The following is a 12,200-nucleotide window of genomic DNA, read 5'->3' as shown; positions in this document are numbered from 1 at the left end:
TACCACAGTGTCCAACCCTACCACAGTGTCCATCCATACCACAGTGTCCGTCCATACCACAGTGTCCATCCCTACCACAGTGTCCGTCCATACCACAGTGTCCATCCATACCACAGTGTCCATCCACACCACAGTGTCCGTCCATATCACAGTGTCCATCCATACCACAGTGTCCGTCCATATCACAGTGTCCATCCATACCACAGTGTCCATCCCTACCACAGTGTCCGTCCATACCACAGTGTCCGTCCATATCACAGTGTCCATCCCTACCACAGTGTTCATCCATACCACAGTATCCGTCCATAACCCAGTGTCCATCCATACCACAGTGTCCGTCCCTACCACAGTATCCGTCCATACCACAGTGTCCATCCATACCAAAGTGTCCATCCATACCACAGTGTCCGTCCATACCACAGTGTCCATCCATATCACAGTGTTCGTCCGTACCACAGTGTCCATCCATATCACAGTGTCCGTCCATATCACAGTGCCCATGCATACCACAGTGTCCATCCATATCACAGTGTCCATCCATACAACAGTGTCTGTCCCTACCACAGTGTCCATTACTACCACAGTATCCGTCCCTACCACAGTGTCCGTCCATACCACAGTGTCCATCCATAACACAGTGTCTGTCCCTACCACAGTGTCCGTCCCTACCACAGTGTCCATCCCTACCACAGTGTCCATCCATACCACAGTGTCCGTCCCTACCTTGTGTCGTCCATACCACAGTGTCCGTCCCTACCACAGTGTCCGTCCGTACCACAGTGTCCGTCCATAGCACAGTGTCCATCCCTACCACAGTGTCCATCCATACCAGTGTCCATCCATATCACAGTGTCCATCCATACCACAGTGTCCGTCCATACCACCGTGTCCGTCCATACCACAGTGTCCATACATAACACAGTGTCCGTCCCTACCACAGTGTCCATCCATACCACAGTGTTCGTCCATACCACAGTGTCCATCCATACCACTGTGTCCGTCCATACCACAGTGTCCGTCCATACCACATTGTCCATCCATACCACAGTGTCCGTCCTTACCACAGTGTCAATCCATACCACAGTGTCCGTCCATACAACAGTGTCCATCCATATCACAGTGTCCATCCCTACCACAGTGTCCGTATCTACCACCGTGTCCATCCCTACCACAGTGTCCGTCCATACCACAGTGTCCATCCCTATCACAGTGTCCATCCATATCACAGTGTTCGTCCATAGCACAGTGTCCATCCCTACCACAGTGTCCATCCATACCACAGTGTCCATCCATATCACAGTGTCCATCCATACCACAGTGTCCGTCCATACCACAGTGTCCATCCCTACCACAGTGTCCGTCCATACCACAGTGTCCGTCCATACCACAGTGTCCGTCCCTACCACAGTGTCCGTCCCTACCACAGTGTCCGTCCATACCACATTGTCCATCCATACCACAGTGTCCGTCCATACCACATTCTCCATCCATACCACAGTGTCCGTCCATACAACAGTGTCCGTCCCTACCACATTGTCCAACCCTACCACAGTGTCCATCCATACCACAGTGTCCGTCCATACCACAGTGTCCATCCCTACCACAGTGTCCGTCCATACCACAGTGTCCATCCATACCACAGTGTCCATCCACACCACAGTGTCCGTCCATATCACAGTGTCCAACCATACCACAGTGTCCGTCCATATCACAGTGTCCATCCATACCACAGTGTCCTTCCATATCACAGTGTCCATCCATACCACAGTGTCCATCCCTACCACAGTGTCCGTCCATACCACAGTGTCCGTCCATATCACAGTGTCCATCCCTACCACAGTGTCCATCCATACCACAGTATCCGTCCATACCACAGTGTCCATCCATACCACAGTGTCCGTCCCTACCACAGTATCCGTCCATACCACAGTGTCCATCCATACCACAGTATCCGTCCATATCACAGTGTCCATCCATACCACAGTCACCATCCATACCACAGTGTCCGTCCATACAACAGTGTCCATCCATACCACAGTGTCCGTCCCTACAGCATTGTCCGTCCATATCACAGTGTCCATCCATACCACAGTGTCCGTCCATATCACAGTGTCCATCCATACCACAGTGTCCATCCATACCACAGTGTCCGTCCCTACCACATTGTCCATCCATACCACACTATCCGTCCATATCACAGTGTCAATCCATACCACAATGTCCTTCCATATCCCAGTGTCCATCCATACCACAGTGTCCGTCCCTACCACAGTGTCCGTCCATATCACAGTGTCTGTCTATATCACAGTGTCCATCCCTGCCACAGTGTCCGTCCATACCACAGTGTCCATCCCTACCACAGTGTCCATCCATACCACAGTGTCCGTCCATACCACATTCTCCATCCCTACCACAGTGTCCGTCCATACCACAGTGTCCATCCATATCACAGTGTCCATCCATATCACAGTGTTCGTCCATAGCACAGTGTCCATCCCTACCACAGTGTCCATCCATACCACAGTGTCCATCCATATCACAGTGTCCATCCATACCACACTGTCCGTCCATACCACAGTGTCCGTCCCTACCACAGTGTCCGTCCATACCACAGTGTCCATCCATACCACTGTGTCCGTCCATACAACAGTGTCCGTCCCTACCATAGTGTCCGTCTGTACCACAGTGTCCATACCTACCACAGTGTCCGTCCATAAAACAGTGTCCTTCACTACCACATTGTCCATCCCTACCACAGTGTCCATCCATACCACAGTGTCCGTCCATACCACATTCTCCATCCATACCACAGTGTCCGTCCATACCACAGTGTCCATCCCTACCACAGTGTCCGTCGATACCACAGTGTCCATCCATACCACAGTGTCCGTCCGTACCACAGTGTCCGTCCATACCACAGTGTCCATCCCTACCACAGTGTCCGTCCATACCACAGTGTCCATCCATACCACAGTGTCCGTCCATACAACAGTGTCCGTCCCTACCATAGTGTCCGTCCATACCACAGTGTCCATCCATACCAAAGTGTCCATCCATACCACAGTGTCCGTCCATACCACAGTGTCCATCCATATCACAGTGTTCGTCCGTACCACAGTGTCGATCCATGTCACAGTGTCCGTCCATATCACAGTGTCCATGCATACCACAGTGTCCATCCATATCACAGTGTCCATCCATACAACAGTGTCTGTCCCTACCACAGTGTCCATTACTACCACAGTATCCGTCCCTACCACAGTGTCCGTCCATACCACAGTGTCCATCCATAACACAGTGTCTGTCCCTACCACAGTGTCCGTCCATACCACATTGTCCATCTATACCACAGTGTCCGTCCATACCACAGTGTCCATCCATACCACAGTGTCCGTCCATACAACAGTGTCCGTCCATATCACAGTGTCCATCCCTACCACAGTGTCCGTATCTACCACAGTGTCGATCCATACCACAATGTCCATCCCTACCACAGTGTCCATCCCTACCACAGTGTCCGTCCATACCACAGTGTCCGTCCCTACCTCGGTGTCGTCCATACCACAGTGTCCGTCCCTACCACAGTGTCCGTCCGTACCACCGTGTCCGTCCATAGCACAGTGTCCATCCCTACCACAGTGTCCATCCATACCACAGTGTCCATCCATATCACAGTGTCCATCCATACCACAGTGTCCGTCCATACCACCGTGTCCGTCCATACCACAGTGTCCATCCATAACACAGTGTCTGTCCCTACCACAGTGTCCATCCATACCACAGTGTCCGTCCATACCACAGTGTCCATCCATACCACTGTGTCCGTCCATACCACAGTGTCCGTCCATACCACATTGTCCATCCATACCACAGTGTCCGTCCATACCACAGTGTCCATTCATACCACAGTGTCCGTCCATACAACAGTGTCCATCCATATCACAGTGTCCATCCCTACCACAGTGTCCGTATCTACCACAGTGTCCATCCATACCACAGTCTCCATCCCGACCACAGTGTCCGTCCACACCACAGTGTCCGTCCCTACCACAGTGTCGTCCATACCACAGTGTCCGTCCCTACCACAGTGTCCGTCCGTACCACAGTGTCCGTCCCTACCACAGTGTCCATCCCTACCACAGTGTCCGTTCCTACCACAGTGTCCGTCCATACCACAGTGTCTGTTCACACCACAGTGTCCGTCCCTACCACAGTGTCCATACATACCACAGTGTCCGTCCCTACCACAGTGTCCATCCACATCACAGTGTCCTTCCTTACCACAGTGTCCATCCCTATCACAGTGTCCATCCATATCACAGTGTTCGTCCATAGCACAGTGTCCATCCCTACCACAGTGTCCATCCATACCACAGTGTCCATCCATATTACAGTGTCCATCCATACCACAGTGTCCGTCCATACCGCAGTGTCCATCCCTACCACAGTGTCCGTCCATACCACAGTGTCCATCCATACCACAGTGTCCGTCCATACCACATTCTCCATCCATACCACAGTGTCCGTCCATGCAACAGTGTCTGTCCCTACCACAGTGTCCATCCATACCACAGTGTCCGTCCATACCACATTCTCCATCCATACCACAGTGTCCGTCCATACCACAGTGTCCATCCCTACCACAGTGTCCGTCCATACCACAGTGTCCATCCATACCACAGTGTCCGTCCATACCACAGTGTCCATCCATACCACAGTGTCCATCCATATCACAGTGTCCATCCATACCACAGTGTCCGTCCATACCACAGTGTCCATCCCTACCACAGTGTCCGTCCATACCACAGTGTCCATCCATACCACAGTGTCCGTCCATACCACAGTGTCCGTCCCTACCATAGTGTCCGTCCATACCACAGTGTCCATCCATACCACAGTGTCCATCCATACCACAGTGTCCATCCATATCACAGTGTTCGTCCGTACCACAGTGTCCATCCATATCACAGTGTCCGTCCATATCACAGTGTCCATCCATACCACAGTGTCCATCCATATCACAGTGTCCATCCATACCACCGTGTCTGTCCCTACCACAGTGTCCATTACTACCACAGTATCCGTCCCTACCACAGTGTCCGTCCATACCACAGTGTCCATCCATATCACAGTGTCTTTCCCTAACACAGTGTCCAACCATACCACAGTGTCCGTCCGTACCACAGTCTCCATCCATACCACAGTGTCCGTCCATACCACAGTGTCCGTCCATACCACATTGTCCATCTATACCACAGTGCCCTTCCATACCACAGTGTCCGTCCATACCACAGTGTCCATCCCTACCACAGTGTCCGTCCATACCACAGTGTCCGTCCCTACCACAGTGTCGTCCATACCACAGTGTCCGTCCCTACCACAGTGTCCGTCCGTACCACAGTGTCCGTCCGTACCACAGTGTCCGTCCATAGCACAGTGTCCATCCCTACCACAGTGTCCATCCATACCACAGTGTCCATCCATATCACAGTGTCCATCCATACCACAGTGTCCGTCCATACCACCGTGTCCATCCCTACCACCGTGTCCATCCATACCACAGTGTCCATCCATACCACAGTGTCCGTCCATACCACAGTGTCCGTCCCTACCAGAGTGTCCGTCCATACCACAGTGTCCATCCATACCACAGTGTCCATCCATACCACACTGTCTGTCCATACCACAGTGTCCATCCATATCACAGTGTTCGTCCGTACCACAGTGTCCATCCATATCACAGTGTCCGTCCATATCTCAGTGTCCATCCATACCACAGTGTCCATCCATATCACAGTGTCCATCCATACCACAGTGTCTGTCCCTACCACAGTGTCCTTTACTACCACAGTATCCGTCCCGACCACAGTGTCCGTTCCTACCACTGTGTCCATCCATACCATAGTGTCTGTCCATACCACAGTGTCCGTCCCTACCACAGTGTCCGTCCCTACCACAGTGTCCATCCATACCACAGTGTCCGTCCATACCACAGTGTCCATCCATACCACTGTGTCCGTCCATACCACAGTGTCCGTCCATACCACATTGTCCATCCATACCACAGTGTCCGTCCATACCACAGTGTCCATCCATACCACAGTGTCCGTCCATACAACAGTGTCCATCCATATCACAGTGTCCATCCCTACCACAGTGTCCGTATCTACCACAGTGTCCATCCATACCACAGTCTCCATCCCGACCACAGTGTCCGTCCACACCACAGTGTCCGTCCCTACCACAGTGTCGTCCATACCACAGTGTCCGTCCCTACCACAGTGTCCGTCCGTACCACAGTGTCCGTCCCTACCACAGTGTCCATCCCTACCACAGTGTCCGTTCCTACCACAGTGTCCGTCCATACCACAGTGTCTGTTCACACCACAGTGTCCGTCCCTACCACAGTGTCCGTCCATACCACAGTGTCCATCCATATTCGAGTGTCCATCCATACCACAGTGTCGGTCCCTAACACAATGTCCGTCCATAACACAGTGTCCGTCCATACCGCAGTGTCCATCCATACCACAGAGTCGGTCCCTACAGCAATGTCCGTCCATACCACAGTGTCCATACATACCACAGTGTCCGTCCCTACCACAGTGTCCATCCACATCACAGTGTCCTTCCTTACCACAGTGTCCATCCCTATCACAGTGTCCATCCATATCACAGTGTTCGTCCATAGCACAGTGTCCATCCCTACCACAGTGTCCATCCATACCACAGTGTCCATCCATATTACAGTGTCCATCCATACCACAGTGTCCGTCCATACCGCAGTGTCCATCCCTACCACAGTGTCCGTCCATACCACAGTGTCCATCCATACCACAGTGTCCGTCCATACCACATTCTCCATCCATACCACAGTGTCCGTCCATGCAACAGTGTCTGTCCCTACCACAGTGTCCATCCATACCACAGTGTCCGTCCATACCACATTCTCCATCCATACCACAGTGTCCGTCAATACCACAGTGTCCATCCCTACCACAGTGTCCGTCCATACCACAGTGTCCATCCATACCACAGTGTCCGTCCATACCACAGTGTCCATCCATACCACAGTGTCCATCCATATCACAGTGTCCATCCATACCACAGTGTCCGTCCATACCACAGTGTCCATCCCTACCACAGTGTCCGTCCATACCACAGTGTCCATCCATACCACAGTGTCCGTCCATACCACAGTGTCCGTCCCTACCATAGTGTCCGTCCATACCACAGTGTCCATCCATACCACAGTGTCCATCCATACCACAGTGTCCATCCATATCACAGTGTTCGTCCGTACCACAGTGTCCATCCATATCACAGTGTCCGTCCATATCACAGTGTCCATCCATACCACAGTGTCCATCCATATCACAGTGTCCATCCATACCACCGTGTCTGTCCCTACCACAGTGTCCATTACTACCACAGTATCCGTCCCTACCACAGTGTCCGTCCATACCACAGTGTCCATCCATAACACAGTGTCTTTCCCTAACACAGTGTCCATCCATACCACAGTGTCCGTCCGTACCACAGTCTCCATCCATACCACAGTGTCCGTCCATACCACAGTGTCCATCCCTACCACAGTGTCCGTCCATACCACAGTGTCCGTCCCTACCACAGTGTCGTCCATACCACAGTGTCCGTCCCTACCACAGTGTCCGTCCGTACCACAGTGTCCGTCCGTACCACAGTGTCCGTCCATAGCACAGTGTCCATCCCTACCACAGTGTCCATCCATACCACAGTGTCCATCCATATCACAGTGTCCATCCATACCACAGTGTCCGTCCATACCACCGTGTCCATCCCTACCACCGTGTCCGTCCATACCACAGTGTCCATCCATACCACAGTGTCCGTCCATACCACAGTGTCCGTCCCTACCAGAGTGTCCGTCCATACCACAGTGTCCATCCATACCACAGTGTCCATCCATACCACAGTGTCTGTCCATACCACAGTGTCCATCCATATCACAGTGTCCGTCCATATCACAGTGTCCATCCATACCACAGTGTCCATCCATATCACAGTGTCCATCCATACCACAGTGTCTGTCCCTACCACAGTGTCCTTTACTACCACAGTATCCGTCCCGACCACAGTGTCCGTTCCTACCACTGTGTCCATCCATACCATAGTGTCTGTCCATACCACAGTGTCCGTCCCTACCACAGTGTCCGTCCCTACAACAGTGTCCATCCATACCACAGTGTCCATCCATATCCGAGTGTCCATCCATACCACAGTGTCGGTCCCTAACACAATGTCCGTCCATACCACAGTGTCCGTCCCTACCACAGTGTCCGTCCCTACCACAGTGTCCATCCATACCACAGTGTCCATCCATATCCAAGTGTCCATCCATACCACAGTGTCGGTCCCTACCGCAATGTCCGTCCATACCACAGTGTCCATCCATACCACAGTGTCCGTCCCTACAACAGTGTCCATCCATACCACAGTGTCCATCCATACCACAGTGTCCGTCGCTACCACAGTGTCCGTCCATACCACAGTGTCCATCCATACCACAGTGTCCGTCCATACAACAGTGTCCGTCCCTACCATAGCGTCCGTCCATACCACAGTGTCCATCCATACCACAGTGTCCGTCCATACCACATTCTCCATCCATACCACAGTGTCCGTCCATACAACAGTGTCCGTCCATACAACAGTGTCCGTCCCTACCACAGTGTCCGTCCATACCACAGTGTCCGTCCATACCACAGTGTCCATGCATATCACAGTATCCATCCATACCACAGTGTCCGTCCATACCACAGTGTCCATCCCTACCACAGTGTCCGTCCATACCACAGTGTCCATCCATACCACAGTGTCCGTCCATACCACAGTGTCCGTCCCTACCATAGTGTCCGTCCATACCACAGTGTCCATCCATACCACAGTGTCCATCCATATCAGTGTCCGTCCATGTCACAGTGTCCATCCATACCACAGTATCCATCCATATCACAGTGTCCATCCATACCACCGTGTCTGTCCCTACCACAGTGTCCATTACTACCACAGTATCCGTCCCTACCACAGTGTCCGTCCATACCACAGTGTCCATCCATAACACAGTGTCTTTCCCTAACACAGTGTCCATCCCTACCACAGTGTCCGTCCGTACCACAGTGTCCATCCATACCACAGTGTCCGTCCATACCACAGTGTCCGTCCATACCACATTGTCCATCTATACCACAGTGTCCGTCCATACCACAGTGTCCGTCCATACCACAGTGTCCATCCATAACACAGTGTCCGTCCATACAACAGTGTCCGTCCATATCACAGTGTCCGTCCCTACCACAGTGTCCGTATCTACCATAGTGTCCATCCACACCACAGTGTCCATCCCAACCACAGTGTCCATCCCTACCACAGTGTCCGTCCATACCACAGTGTCCGTCCCTACCACAGTGTCGTCCATAGCACAGTGTCCGTCCCTACCACAGTGCCCGTCCGTACCACAGTGTCCGTCCATAGCACAGTGTCCATCCCTACCACAGTGTCCATCCATACCACAGTGTCCATCCATATCACAGTGTCCATCCATACCACAGTGTCCGTCCATACCACCGTGTCCATCCCTACCACAGTGTCCGTCCATACCACAGTGTCCGTCCATACCACAGTGTCCATCCCTACCACAGTGTCCATCCATACCACAGTGTCCATCCATATCACAGTGTCCATCCATACCACAGTTTCCGTCCGTACCACAGTGTCCGTCCCTACCACAGTGTCCGTCCATACCACAGTGTCCATCCATACCACTGTGTCCGTCCATACAACAGTGTCCGTCCATACCACATTGTCCATCTATACCACAGTGTCCGTCCATACCACAGTGTCCGTCCATACCACAGTGTCCATCCATAACACAGTGTCCGTCCATACAACAGTGTCCGTCCATACCACAGTGTCCATCCCTACCACAGTGTCCGTATCTACCATAGTGTCCATCCACACCACAGTGTCCATCCCTACCACAGTGTCCATCCCTACCACAGTGTCCGTCCATACCACAGTGTCCGTCCCTACCACAGTGTCGTGCATACCACAGTGTCCGTCCCTACCACAGTGCCCGTCCGTACCACAGTGTCCGTCCATAGCACAGTGTCCATCCCTACCACAGTGCCCATCCATACCACAGTGTCCATCCATATCACAGTGTCCATCCATACCACAGTGTCCGTCCATACCACCGTGTCCATCCCTACCACAGTGTCCGTCCATACCACAGTGTCCGTCCATACCACAGTGTCCATCCCTACCACAGTGTCCATCCATACCACAGTGTCCATCCATATCACAGTGTCCATCCATACCACAGTGTCCGTCCGTACCACAGTGTCCGTCCCTACCACAGTGTCCGTCCATACCACAGTGTCCATCCATACCACTGTGTCCGTCCATACAACAGTGACCGTCCCTACCATAGTGTCCGTCTATACCGCAGTGTCCATCCCTACCACAGTGTCTGTCCATACCACATTCTCCATCCATACCACAGTGGCCGTCCATACAACAGTGTCCGTCACTACCACATTGTCCATCCCTACCACAGTGTCCATCCATACCACAGTGTCCGTCCATACCACATTCTCCATCCATACCACAGTGTCCGTCCATACCACAGTGTCCATCCCTACCACAGTGTCCGTCCATACCACAGTGTCCATCCATACCACAGTGTCCGTCCATACCACAGTGTCCGTCCATACCACAGTGTCCATCCCTACCACAGTGCCATCCACACCACAGTGTCCATCCATATCACAGTGTCCATCCATACCACAGTGTCCGTCCATACCACAGTGTCCATCCCTACCACAGTGTCCGTCCATACCACAGTGTCCATCCATACCACAGTGTCCGTCCATACAACAGTGTCCGTCCCTACCATAGTGTCCGTCCATACCACAGTGTCCATCCATTCCAAAGTGTCCATCCATACCACAGTGTCCGTCCATACCACAGTGTCCATCCATATCACAGTGTTCGTCCGTACCACAGTGTCCATCCATATCACAGTGTCCGTCCATATCACAGTGTCCATGCATATCACAGTGTCCATCCATATCACAGTGTCCATCCATACAACAGTGTCTGTCCCTACCACAGTGTCCATTACTACCACAGTATCCGTCCCTACAACAGTGTCCGTCCATACCACAGTGTCCATCCATAACACAGTGTCTGTCCCTACCACAGTGTCCGTCCATACCACATTGTCCATCTATACCACAGTGTCCGTCCATACCACAGTGTCCATCCATACCACAGTGTCGATCCATACCACAGTGTCCATCCCTACCACAGTGTCCATCCCTACCACAGTGTCGGTCCATACCACAGTGTCCGTCCCTACCTCGGTGTCGTCCATACCACAGTGTCCGTCCCCACCACAGTGTCCGTCCGTACCACAGTGTCCGTCCATAGCACAGTGTCCATCCCTACCACAGTGTCCATCCATACCAGAGTGTCCATCCCTACCACAGTGTCCGTCCATACCACAGTGTCCATCCATACCACAGTGTCCGTCCATACAACAGTGTCCATCCATATCACAGTGTCCATCCCTACCACAGTGTCCGTATCTACCACAGTGTCCATCCATACCACAGTCTCCATCCCGACCACAGTGTCCGTCCACACCACAGTGTCCGTCCCTACCACAGTGTCGTCCATACCACAGTGTCCGTCCCTACCACAGTGTCCGTCCGTACCACAGTGTCCGTCCCTACCACAGTGTCCGTCCCTACCACAGTGTCCATCCCTACCACCGTGTCCATCCATACCACAGTGTCCATCCCTATCACAGTGTCCATCCATAACACAGTGTCCGTCCATACCACAGTGTCCATCCCTACCACAGTGTCCGTTCCTACCACAGTGTCCGTCCATACCACAGTGTCTGTCCATACCACAGTGTCCGTCCCTACCACAGTGTCCGTCCATACCACAGTGTCCATCCATATCCGAGTGTCCATCCATACCACAGTGTCGGTCCCTAACACAATGTCCGTCCATACCACAGTGTCCGTCCATACCACAGTGTCCATCCATACCACAGAGTCGGTCCCTACAGCAATGTCCGTCCATAGCACAGTGTCCATACATACCACAGTGTCCGTCCCTACCACAGTGTCCATCCACATCACAGTGTC

The sequence above is a fragment of the Mobula birostris genome, chromosome 11, assembly GCF_030028105.1.
Source record: "Mobula birostris isolate sMobBir1 chromosome 11, sMobBir1.hap1, whole genome shotgun sequence".
Lineage (NCBI taxonomy): Eukaryota > Metazoa > Chordata > Chondrichthyes > Myliobatiformes > Myliobatidae > Mobula > Mobula birostris.
Note: the sequence above shows the minus strand (reverse complement) of the source record.